The 12978-nt window shown below is 35.6% G+C and overlaps 1 protein-coding gene across 5 annotated transcripts in view; it reads left to right on the top strand.

The window, feature by feature from the left end:
* Positions 1 to 12978, top strand: part of fstl4 (follistatin-like 4) — a 173122-nt gene that overhangs the window by 86974 nt on the left and 73170 nt on the right. The window contains exon 1 of one of the 5 annotated variants that reach the window (XM_044140385.1): positions 8065 to 8389. The exons of the other annotated variants lie outside the window; for them this stretch is intronic. The gene's annotated coding sequence lies outside the window, so the exon portion shown is untranslated. Of the gene's footprint in view, positions 1 to 8064; positions 8390 to 12978 lie in introns of those variants that run through there. 5 annotated transcript variants of the gene reach the window in all.

The following is a 12978-nucleotide window of genomic DNA, read 5'->3' as shown; positions in this document are numbered from 1 at the left end:
AAGATCCAGAAATGTGTTTTTCTTACAAGGAAGAATCTTCTGGTATGTTTGGTGTTGAAACCTGAAATAAAGATTTTACTGTTGGGGAGAAAATGGACCAGCTAATACAGGAACGTCAAACCAGACGTTCCTCATCAGAACCACGAATGTCCTGAAAGGGAATTTATTGATTTATTAATTGGTTGATAAAACTCTGGTTTTTTTAATCGTTTCAATCAAGTAACTTACTTTTCATACAGTTTCCATTAAAGAAATAAGCTTTTTTTTATATAAATATATAATATATATTTTAACAAATATAAAATAACAAGGTGCTAAAATATTACAACATTTGATGTGTACTTCTTAAAATTTAATCAGAATCAACATTTTTTGCCAGATTGATGAGTTTCCATCCCTTGTATCGAAATCAATCAATAATATTTAACATCTTTTAGAGTGAAAAGATGTTAAATCTTTGATGTGATTTTGTTCCAGAATAAAATAAAACTTAAGTGACTTTCTAGAGCATAAAGGGCCGCGTAAATATTTACTGCGGGCCAGATTTGGCCCACCAGCCTGGAGTTTGACACACGTGACCTAAAACACTACAGATAATAAAAACACAGATTGAAAACACCAACCTCATTTTATCCTGCTGGCAGAATCTCATCTCTCTGTGCTGGATATAAAAATTACACATAATTATAAAGATACCTCTGTATAATTACTGAATTCGTTACTCTTGCACCATTATTTTTATTTTTTTGTTTTGTTTACATTGTTGCAACTCACTTCTGAGATCATAGTTTTCTAACTTTGCATTTCTGCAGGTCTTTACAAACATATGGGACATAAACAGTCACCCTGTATTGAGCTCTGTTGTGTTTTAAAATGAACCGTCGGTTAATTCATCCCCTGTTTGCTCATTTGCTTTGTCCTAAATAATTTACTGTGCAGATTTGAAACCTCACTGCTGAGCTGTTAAAGTTTCCTTTTGGAGGATTTCTGCTAACCAACCGGTTTTCTGTTTGCCTTGACTTTCACTCAGAAGAACATTGTGTGTGTCCTCCAGGCCGGATGGATGAGTTTAATACGTTTCCTTCATCATGTAAACCACTCCAAACATCCGTTCATTTAATGAAAGCTTCATTTTTTACACGCCTGCTTGTTTCACGTTTTACTGCATTCAGATTCGTTGTAGAGTTTGGAAAACCTGGAGAACTTTCTCTAATTAAACAAACGTTTCCACGGAAGGTTCTTCTGCAACGTGAACTTTGGTTTGCCTGGCTTTCCTTACGGCTTTTTTGAATCAAAACTTGAGTTTTTAATTTTTAATTTCCTATCAGCATACCTGCATTATGTGAATTTTCTCAGAAATATCTAAGTCACATTCATACTCTGGAAGGCAATTTTTCCTTAATATGTTGACAGAATTGGAGGCAACATATTACAGCATTAGCTAATGCTAATGCGCTAACCATACTTCAACCTAAAGATCTGACTCAACAAATCCATCTGTAATCTATTTTGGTGGGTTGGAAAAAAGCAACAAACAACAGGAGTTAAATTTATCAGTGGCTATCAGTGAATCAATAGTTAAAAAATAATCCCATTTAACAGGAATCATGGTGAGAAATGGGAACATATTGATCAGTTTGCTTTAAAAGACGTGAAAAGCTCTGAGAGATGAAGGGAATAAAATCAGAACTGCTTCAGATAAAACCGACATTCACACTGATCCTCAGTCAAAACAATTATTTCATCTTTATGTCACTTTAAAAAATGACGTCTTGTCAATATTTCCACTGAACCGATAAACCTCTTATGAGTCTCGTTGTTTCCTTACAGATTAATAGTTTTATTATAAAGTATTTCTGATCTTCAGTTAAATTTCTGGATTTTCTTCCCTCTGAATGAAAATCAAACATATTTTAACCAGAAAACAGAAACAGACTCAAACCTGCAGCTTCTGTTAAAGTTTCATCAAATCAGTTAAAGAAAATGATTTGGAAACATTTTATTTTGCCTGATTTTATTTTGTGTTACTCATATGGATTATGGCCATTAAAATTTCCATTTAACTTTATACTTTGGTCCATCTGATGATGTCATTCTTAAATACTGATCAGTTACTCAATACTTCAGTAAACTTTTTACCAAATACTTTTCTACTCTTAGTTTCTTGGACGACTACGTTTTACTTTCACCTGAGTTAAAATATGTTAAAGTAGTTCTGCTCTTATTTTTTAAATATGATTTTTGTGTAACGACCTGGCAGCGTAAATTCAGGCAGTGATTTGATTTAAATAATCTTTTTACAGAAACAAAATGTTTCACTCTGAACTTCTTGGGATCAAAAAAGTAAAATGTCCGTCAGAAAAGCTTCAGTCTGTGGAGGATCTGGAAAAAGTCCAGCTGAGGAAAAACCCAAATGATTGAAGACTTAACATTGAGAGTTGTGCTACAACAGCCTGTTTGCTGCAGTTATGGTAATAAATGAGGAAAAATACAACAGTCATCATGACAAATCTACAAACCCAACCATAAATTTAGACGTTCTTCTGATTCTACGGAGGATAAAATCTGTGGTTTCAGATTAAACTCGACTTTAGATCTAATTAATGTGTTGTATATGTGAGTTTTTCTTGTTTCATTAAAATGTAAGCCTCATAATTTTCTAAAATCTCAAATATGTCAGTGACTATAAATGTTAAGTTTACTGAAAGCTAAAGATGTAAAAACAGGGAAAAGGACGACAGATAAAGAGCTGCTGCAATTATCTGGACTTTAATAGAGTTTAATTTATGGGTCTGTAATCGGGTCATATGTGGCATCAACAGAACCGTTTCGGCCGTCTCTGCAGGAGATCTGAGGTTTTTGTGTCACTGCGCAGTTAGCTGCAGTTTGATGTTTAAAATAATTCAGTCACCTCCTCTTAACTTCTTCTGAGGATAAATGCTTTGAAAACAATATTAATATCAAACATTTTTCAGTTTGACAATGAAAATTAGACAATAAAACATTTAAAAAGTGGAGTCCATGAATATTCGGTTATAATTTCCAAGACAGGAAACCTTTGTGTTCCTGTCTGACGTGTTGGCAGCTGATTTTTAGACTCTGTTTCTACTGATCTCTGTCATTATTGTTACTCCTTCATTTGTTTCCCTTTTACAGCCTGAACATTTTGTTCGTTTTTATTCTTGATGTTAGATAATCCAACATGTTTCTGCAGGTATTTGTTTCATTATTCAGTAACTTTTTGCTGCAATAAATCCAGTAACTAATAAAAAAATCAGGTTTAAACAGTAGGAATATGATATTCTCGTCCATTTATAACTGATTTTCTTCCTGCTTTCCATTCAATAATTCACTGCCTCATTGATTAATAACAATATGCTGTTTTATTCTATGTGCTTATGATGTTGAATACTGCTGGTAGTCCTCTAACATCTTTTATATTCTTCATACTTTCATATTTTCCACTTCAGAGAATCATTAATCTTTCTGTTTTATCCCATCCCCATAAAAACTGAGTATCTAAGTGCAGCCATACAGGAGACTTTGGTCTCCATAGAAATGGATGTGAACCTGTGAAGCCTGCAGGCCTGTGTGTGTGTGTGTGCGTGTGTGTGTGTGTGTGTGTGTGTGTGTGTGCGTGTGTGTGTGTGTGTGTGTGTGTGTGTGTGTGTGTGCGTGTGTGTGTGTGCGTGTGTGTGTGTGTGTGTGTGTGTGTGCACCGGTCCAGCTGTACTACAGATGGCCATGCCTCATTATATTGCTGATGAATAGATTTCTGCTTGGATGGAGGAGAAGGCCGAGGAGGTTTTCACCTGAGGATTTTCCTTCTCAGAGATCAGGTGAGACGCCGGGACATGGCCGCCGCGCCGCGCCGCGCGCTAACACTTAGCAAGGAGCTAATGATGCTCTCCAACTATGCAAACACTGTTCATCATTACAGGCCCCTTGGCAAGAAGGGGAGTCCTGGTAATATTTGAAATAACTTTGCATTACATTTGTGTCGGAGGGAGAGAGTTGGACTTTATCCAGTTTGCAGTTCTGATCCTTTAAACATGTTTAAATTACAAACTTCAAAGCTTTTTTTTTGTTTTATAAAGTGATTGATGGATTTTCTCTGATTGGGTGAAGAAAGTCTTTCCCCAAATTCTCACCTGAATTTTGGCGCAGACTTTGACTGGACCATTCATATGAATATAGTTTGATTTAAATGAAGGAATATGTGAAGATGTTGGAGTGATTGTTTGGCCAGTGCAGTCCTGTTATTTGTTTTTGCTTTTTTAAATGTTTGTTAGACAGATCTGGTACAGAGTCACCAAAGATGAATTTTATTGTTTACCTGCTTAAACACAGTGACCAAACTGAGCACTGCAAAAACACAAAATCTCACCAAGTAACTTTGGTTTCTAGAGCAAATATCTTAATACATTTAAAATAAAACAAATCTGAGTGACAAGTAACTTTTCAGCAAAATTTTTCAGCAATATTTCTTATTATTGATGAAAAAGTACAGGTTATTTCATTTCTAACATTGGAAAAATGTTATAAATGAAAGATTTTGTGTTTTTGCAGTGAATCATTCATTTTCTTTTATCGTCAGGAAAAACATTTTCTTGGAGTTTACTAAAGATTTAAGGTTTTTTCTTTTCTTTTTGTTACAAATGTTTAGAGGTTTATATTTCATGTTTTCATCCAGAGTTTTACTTGGATTCGTTGTCTTCATATCCGTCCAGTTCTTGAAGTTCCTCTCCCTGATCAGTGGTTGTTGAGATGAAAACACACAAACAGCTTTGATGTTCAGCCTTTTGTGTGTTTACCAAAGTATTAGAAGCGACTCGTTATTTTCTGCCTGAGACCTGATCATGCTGTTAATGTCGTGTTATTAATCCCTTTCACACCAGTAATTTCTGCCAGAGTTCAGTCTCGCTTTCTCTACTTTGGTTTTGAAATTACAGAAAATGTCATCAGATTTTTTTGTCCATTGAACAAAGACAGATTACAATAATTATCATAATCATAAGCTACCTTTAGGTAGCCTTTACATTGTGGCTTAAAAGCGAAGTAATTTTGAAAATGTATTCAGCTGTTGTTGATTGGAGTCAGAGGCGTTTTGGTGACTTTCCACCAACATTATGACCTGATAGTCTCTCTGTTGTTTACAGCATTTCACACTTAGTGGGTTTTTTTAGTCCATATTCTTCTAATAAATAATATTCTTTGAAGTAAACTTAGATGTTGATACAATGAATGAAATAAAATCCTTTGTTTAGTTAAAATGTTTTTGTCTTTCATAAAGGAACTACCTCTATAACAGTTCAGAACTTTTTGAGGTTTAAAAATGTCAACTCAGGAAAAATAAAATGGAAAATGATCTTGAAAGCATCCTATTAATACTTTCTTGAATGACGTTAGATATAATTCTCAGACAGATCAATCTGCATACATTCATAATAAATACACTGAAGATGGGATAGAAGCCTTGAATTGATTACTGCTCATCAATCACATTGCTGGATTGAAAATTCAGATTTCTGCATCGCTGATAAAATTTGATGCAGATGGAAAAGTTGCACTAACGCTCTGCACCGACTGAGCATGATGCATCAGGGCTTTGACTAGACAGCGACACCAGAACCATTTCAGTTCTTACATGAAACACCCAGCTGCACATGTGAAACATTAAAACTCATCAATCTTTATGGCTTACTGTAATCCATCAGTGGTTTTATCTTTCTGTTTTAAAAATACAATCAACCAATACAAAAACATCATTTTATTTTCTCTGCTAAATGGAGCTTATTGATGTATGTGAGAGTAAAACATCTTCTGCAGCTGATGCATAAGAATCTGCAGGAATGCACATGTCTGTGCATGTGAACAGGATGTCAGGAACATGCACTGCTTACAAGAAGCCACAGATAATAGATCTGTCATCAGCGTCAGCTCTAAACCGCGCCGCTGGAGCGAATTACAGAGAAACGCTGGAGGACTGATGTGTGATGGAGGCGCAGGTAGGAAAATATCGGATCAAACGGATAAACAAAGTCGCAGTGTGTCTCATCCTGATTAAATCATGAAGTGGCTGCAGCGGCGGCGCTGGTGGCAGTCGCCCTCACATGCCCCATCCCCAGCAAGCGCTGCAGCACTCCGAGGAGAGAGAAATAACACGCTTTAGAGGAGGAGAACTACAGGCGAGAGGAAGACGGATCAATAGAGAAAGGAATGTGTGTCAGCTTTCTTTAGGCTCCCATCTGTTAAAATAAAACCATCAGAAGCAAACAAACTGATGAATATTTATCTCCTCTCTTGTATGCATCCCTGAAACTGTAAAAGCTTTTGCATATTTTTGTTTTGATTCCACAATTATGAGAAGCCAGTTTTATTGAGCAAACACTTATTAAATCTTAGTGCAGTTTAGTTAATTATTGAATCAACATAATTCTCCAGTAAAAACCGTTTTGGTTCAATTTAATCACATAATCTGTGGATCCTCATGGTAATCTGGCATCCATTTAGCATAATCCACTGGACTTGTTGAAAGATCAGGTTGAAGAAATCAATCAATCAATCAATCAATTTTATTTGTGTAGCACATTTCAGCAGCAAGGCAGTTCAAACTGTTTACATCATAAAAACACAAAGTCATAAAACACTCAGTTACTTTATTCTACGTGTTGTCATCAAAATGTTGATCAGAGTTTTATTTATTTTAGAGGTCAGAGGTCAGCCTGCTCTCTAGTTTCCAGCTGTAACAACTGAAACTGTGCGTTGATTCTAGATCTATAACTCTAGATTGTTCCTAACTTCAGTTTTGTTTCTGTTCAGCTGGAGAAAGTTTTGAGATTCCCACACGTTGATTGAAAGAGACCAGAGAAATGTTCACCAGACAGACGTTCCAACATCCGACTGGAGAGTTTCCACTGAACAACCTTCCCATCATGACCATTTCTCCTGTTTCTTTACCAGTATAAATTCACATGTGCAGCTTTAACTTTATAACCATTATTCTTCACCCCTTTTACCGTGTTTATGGAAGCCAAGGTGCTTTTCAGACTGAATTGCCTGAACTCTACTAGCGCTGCGTCTCATCATGGCGATACATCAAAGGATCCCTTTAACTTTTGGTACCTCTTATCCTGATAAATGCTCAGCTTCCCTTCGGCTATCTGGAATGAGCTGTAATGTCTGCAAGGTGCTGAAAATAACAACAGGTATTTTAAAGTCCAGCCCTTGATCTGGTTGTAATCAAACTGTCCTTGTTAGGTGCATTCAAGGACATTACGGAAACAGGAGCATCAGAGCAGCAAACTGTTGCATGTAGAATGTTTTAGCTGAAGCAATTTTAAATCCTTAAATGCTCAATCATTTTTACTACCAGTGTCATTAAATAAAACGTAAAAAATTCAGATAAATTTAAATATGAAATATTGCAGTTCATATATCTGAAAACCCCGCTTCTCGCCCGGAACGTAGCTGGAGAGGAACCAGCAACCCTCCTGACCCCATTAGGGACGAGGGTGAACAGGAAATGGATGGATGGAATCATGTAACTCGAAAGATGATGAAATATATTTTTATTTAAGTTCAGCTTTCCAATTCAGGCACTTTACAGCCACTTTTGGTCAATTTAATCCAATTCCTATTCAGTCCTATTTACAACACAATGATAACAGGTTAATTTTATGATACCACTTAGCAAAAATCTTATCAAAACAAAACCACATTTCTTTACATTAAGTTAATCTCCATGTTCTATTTGCAGACAATAAGCAATATGTCTAAAATGTGTCGCTTCTGGTATGCCTTCATACCACTCTCCTATTTATTTCTTTTTATTATAAGTTTTATTATTATTATTATTTAAAGGTGACATATTGAGTGTCTAGAAGTGCAAAAAAAAAAAAAGAAGAAGTTAATTTTCCCCGGTGCGTTGTAGACATCTTTATGTTCTTTATGCGATACATTTTTCAGTCTATTTTTCTCTATTCATCGTAACGTTTTGCTTATCTGTGACGTCATCGCATCGCCTGTGGAACTGCTAAAATAGGTCATGACTTCCGGTTTATCAGTTTTGTGAATCGGCCATTTTCTCTCTTCGCAGCGATTCTGTAGTTCAAGTTCAGTTCTGCCTAAGTTGTTATTAATCGAGTCAGAATGTTCGGTTCTGCCCGTATTAACGCTCAGGATTCCTTTCATCGCCCCCGGAATCAGAGCCGCTTCGAAGTGTTTGGTTAAATTTTATTTTTCTCTGGGATTTACTTTTATCGATGGGGAAAGTCCGTTTTTGGTTCACTCACGGACCTCCGCCAGGATCAGGAGGGGTTTTCCGAAGTACTTGTCTGATTGACGGTCATTTGCTTCCGTCTACTGAAAGGAGACACGCAGCAAGGCGGTAAGCTGCTAATAATGCTAAAATTTCAGCAAAGCTATTTTTAGACATGACTTGTGTGTGTTGATAATGAGCCAATGGCCATTGGTTTGATAGTAGCATTGAGCCTTTTGCTTCTGCTAGCTGTTAGCTGCTTCCTTGTGGATATAACTACTGCATGTTTCGGACATAATTTTCTGGATTTGTTTTTGTGAATACATAATGCAAATTCATTCAGTGACGTTTGGTCCTGTCCGTGTATAAAGTGCTTCATAAATAAAGTTGGTATGGTATGGCTGCAATATATATTCCTTATATTTTCTGACTAGACTGCAGAAACTAGAGTCAAAGTAACAACTAGGATGACGTCGCGTTTACATTCATTAATAGTCGAAGAGTTGATCAATGTGTTGTTAGACAGACAGTTCTCTGTCAGACTAAATTCAACTCTTTGGATTTTAAAGGCTTCTTTCAAAAGCACTTATTCATTTCTGTGTGGTTAGCTGAGAATTTATTTAACATTTTAACATCCATATTACTTGTTGTTGCCTTTGGTTATTCTTGTTAAAATGAGGGGGAAAAGTAGAAAATGCATAATTGGTTTTGAAATATAAGAGTAAAAATGAGTTTTACAGTGAAACTTCCTCCTTTAAGTAAAATACCTGACATTCATCTTCTAACAGGTCTAAAAAAATAAATGATTCAGATTAGTTTTGGTTTGATTTTTAAGCATGTTTCTACAATAAGCAGATGCTTCACTGCATTTGGTTTAGATTTGCTATGATCACAGATGAGACTCCAGATATTTAAATACATACAGCTCACCATTTTAAATGAGCGATGATTGATTAGTAAATAAATGAAACTGAGGATTCAGAGGCTTTAATTAGAAATCTTAGATGTTTAAAAGAATCTGCAGCAACACTTGTCTCATTAAAGTTTAAAGCATATAATTACTGATCTGTACTTCTATCCGTCTCCCTCAGAGGTGGTTGCTGTTTCCCTGCTGTTTGGTCTTGTAATTGCTTAAATTTTCTTTGTTCGTTAATTATTCCCAGCTGATTAATTATATCAGCCCAGAGAGAGCTGGGCTGTAACTCTGTTATGAGCTCCGATTGTGAATCAGTGAACGCTGCAGCGTTAGCAGATGAAGGCGTGGCCACCTGAATATATTCAACCAGAAATGTTTCTTCTTCTGGAGAGATGCACTTTACTTCTGCCTGTAGCTTTTTGTGTTTGAAAACAAAATGGCTGATCATTGATGGTTTTAGATTAAGAAAAAATAAAATGCATAAATTATTTAATCACTTTAAATCAGTACAAGAGACGGCGAACACTTCAGATTTAACCATTTCATGAACTGTTTTTTCTGCTATAATCAAACTTTCTTAACTGAAAATCTAATTAGTTCAGAGAGTCTCAGGTTCCCTGAACTGAACGGACTCCGTCCATCTGTACCACTGCTGGAAACTTATTTTACTTAGTAAAATAAGTTATTTATCTCTGGGAAGCAGAGATAAACAGTTCAAAAACTAGATATTGTAACACTTTAGTTTTTAAGTGCATCTGATTGTAGTGTAAGTATGTGCATCGATTTGTGGAAAACTGCAGTTTTCTTCCTGTTATAGTGAGTGATTTTTGTTTCCATGTTGTAAGCAGCTGAAGACGGATCCACAAGTTTCTCTTGATTGAACCTGAATGTTAACGACTGTTTGGTCATTTTACTGAACTAAAACCACTGAAGTTTCTTCTGACCTCAGACTTTTTCTAGCAATAGAAAAAATACTATTTTTTTAATATGTCTGTTTTTGACTGAACTTGCAGTTGTGTTGCTTTTGGTTTGTGCTACATACCTGTGCATATCTGTGCAGACACATTCATTGGTCAACAGAACTGTGATTGATGAATCAAAGCAGAAACTGGTTAATGATTCACTCTCGGTCTGTTGACTCTCATCAGAGCAGCCAGAGGACGACCTGCAGCAAAAACTCTCAATTCACAAAATACAAGATTTTTAACAAGAACACTGCAAAAACACAAAGTCTTACCAAGTAGTTTTGGTCGAATATCTGGTCAAAATATGAAGAAAGACCAAATTAACTTACAGGTAACGTTTGAGCTTGTTGTAAATCAATAATTCCTTAATATTTATGAAAAAAACAGGTTATTTCACTTATTACAAGATATTTCCTCCATATTTTTAGCAAAATTATCTGCCAATGTAACTAGAACTTCATCCAGATTGAGGAATTATGTATTTAAAACAAGATCATAATTCTCAGAGCTCATATTTGCACTCGAAACAAAACAAAAGTACTTTAATATTTAATGTTTTTGGTGTGTTTTCCTACACTGGCAGATTTCTAATAATTACTTTCATTTAATTAAGTTTATTTTTGCCAGGAAATGAGACGGGTTTTTCTCAAAAGATAAAATAATGTTAAAGGAGAACAAAATCTGAGAGATTATTAAAAAATGATTTAAATCCTTCTCAATAATCCTAAAAATATTTTTTTCTATGAAGTCCCAGTCATTGAGGGGTTGGGAGTCGTCATTATTTAAAAATATTTATCTAGAAATTAACCAGCCAAAGTGCAAAAGAAGACTCACTTTTTAAAACATGACAGAAAACATTTCACTCTAATCATTTTCTGTTTTTGATCAAACTGACATGTTTATATTATTTTTATTTTAAAATATTTCTGGATCTTCTCTGAATCACAGGATTTCTCCACCTGCTTTCTGTTGCATTAATTCACCTAAACTGGCTCCATTTTGCCACTTTTCACTTTTTCTTGCTTTGATTTTATTCAAGAGAAGATGAGCTGACCCATAATTCATCATGCACCGGGTTTGGGTAATTACAGAAAGTACAGTGATGAACTGTGTTTCCCTAATGTACTCTAATTAGTCACCTCAACAAGCAGGACTCCAGGGTTTACCGTTACACGTCACATGTGCTACTTATGACCAACTGGCCTAAATTTGTTCCACTGCCTCCCTCCTCATATTTAAACATATTCATTTAATATCAAAGTTCATTATCTGGCCTTGAATATGCAAAACTACTACTCATGAATATGGATTTCTATATTCAGTGAAGCGCTGAAGGCTGAGGAGTATAACTCATTTCTTTGTTTCATCATCTAATGCAGCTTTAAACAAATAACTTCATTGTTTTTAAAATGCAGATATAGGTCACTGGTTTTATTTTAAACTTGAATCTGGTTGGAATATCAACCTGGACCAACATAGAATATAAAAGCTAAGCTAAGCTTTGTTTTGTATCATAAACAAAGCTTAGCTCGGTATATTTTCCTTCATTAATGTATTCATGGGAAAATAAAACGCCACAGCCCTCGACTGGAGTGTAAATTTATTTGGGAAGCCTGGCGCTGCATGACATGGAAGAAATGATCAGCAGCAGCTCATCCGCTGGGTGTTGAGGGACGGATATCACAGGTTTGGTCTGGGATCTGTGAGCCACAATGCTTAAAGGAATTTAAATCACTGTGAAAGATGGGATTTGAGCTGACATGAAATAACTCATCGTTTTAGTGTTGGACCTTCAGTCCTGATGCTGGTTCTGCTCCTGAAGGTCTTTCTGAAACCACGTAGAGGAGATCGTTCTGTGACATGTAGGGATGTTGTAAATGATTTTAGCAATCCAGTAATCTTACGATTATTCTTACGATTAATCAAATAAACAATAAAATATTTGCTAAAGTAAATATTGCCATAATAGCTGTATTAACATCAGATATCAACGATTTTCATATTTCACTTTCCGTAACGATTTCTATCTGTAGTTTGGAAAATGAACCTGCAACAACAATGGCTCCATTTTTAAGTCAACAAGAGCAAAAATAATACAAACATATGAAATTCAATTTAATTCTAAAGCAGCAGGTTCACAAAGTCGCTCATAAAAATGTCCATAAACCAGTTTTTAGTTTATGTATCCATCTTCAGTCAGTCTAATAGATCAACTAAGACATTTGTAGCTTTTTGTCTTCATGTTGGCGACAGGATTTGGTTCCTTCCTCTTTCATAAAAACGGATCTGCCACGTATTTGTTGCGACCGGGATGGCGGTAAATTTATTTTCCGGTTTGTTTATAAGCTACTGCTTAGCATTGTCAACAACTTATAGGCGAAAGTGAAAGCGTTGTGCAAAACAAATAATCACCCGTCTGGAACACGGCGGGATAATAAAACAATAAAACAAAATTTAATGAAGCTTCAAGGCAGATCGTTTGCCACAAAGTATTTTAGTAATTGAGCTACTGGAACTGTTACAGCCCTAATAAAATAATCTCAAGTATCATCCACGCCTCATCGATTTGAGAAAAGTGTTCATCCACACAAACCTGCTAAACCAACGTCTGTGACCGTCTGAACACTAATATCTAAAAAAGCATCACCAAGAACAAAGTTAAAATTAATTTCATTTGGTCTTGCCGTGGCTCAGTGAGAAATGCACCTGTATGTTTACACAACGGTCTTTCCAAAAATATTCTGGTGGCAGAAAGGTCTGAATAACTCTCCTCATTTAGGTCACTTTATTATCAATCGTAAATCATGACTTTACTGCAGAAAATAAATCCAGTTTCC

The sequence above is a fragment of the Gambusia affinis genome, linkage group LG15 (genome assembly GCF_019740435.1).
Source record: "Gambusia affinis linkage group LG15, SWU_Gaff_1.0, whole genome shotgun sequence".
Lineage (NCBI taxonomy): Eukaryota > Metazoa > Chordata > Actinopteri > Cyprinodontiformes > Poeciliidae > Gambusia > Gambusia affinis.
Note: the sequence above shows the minus strand (reverse complement) of the source record. Positions and strands in the feature narration are given on the sequence as shown.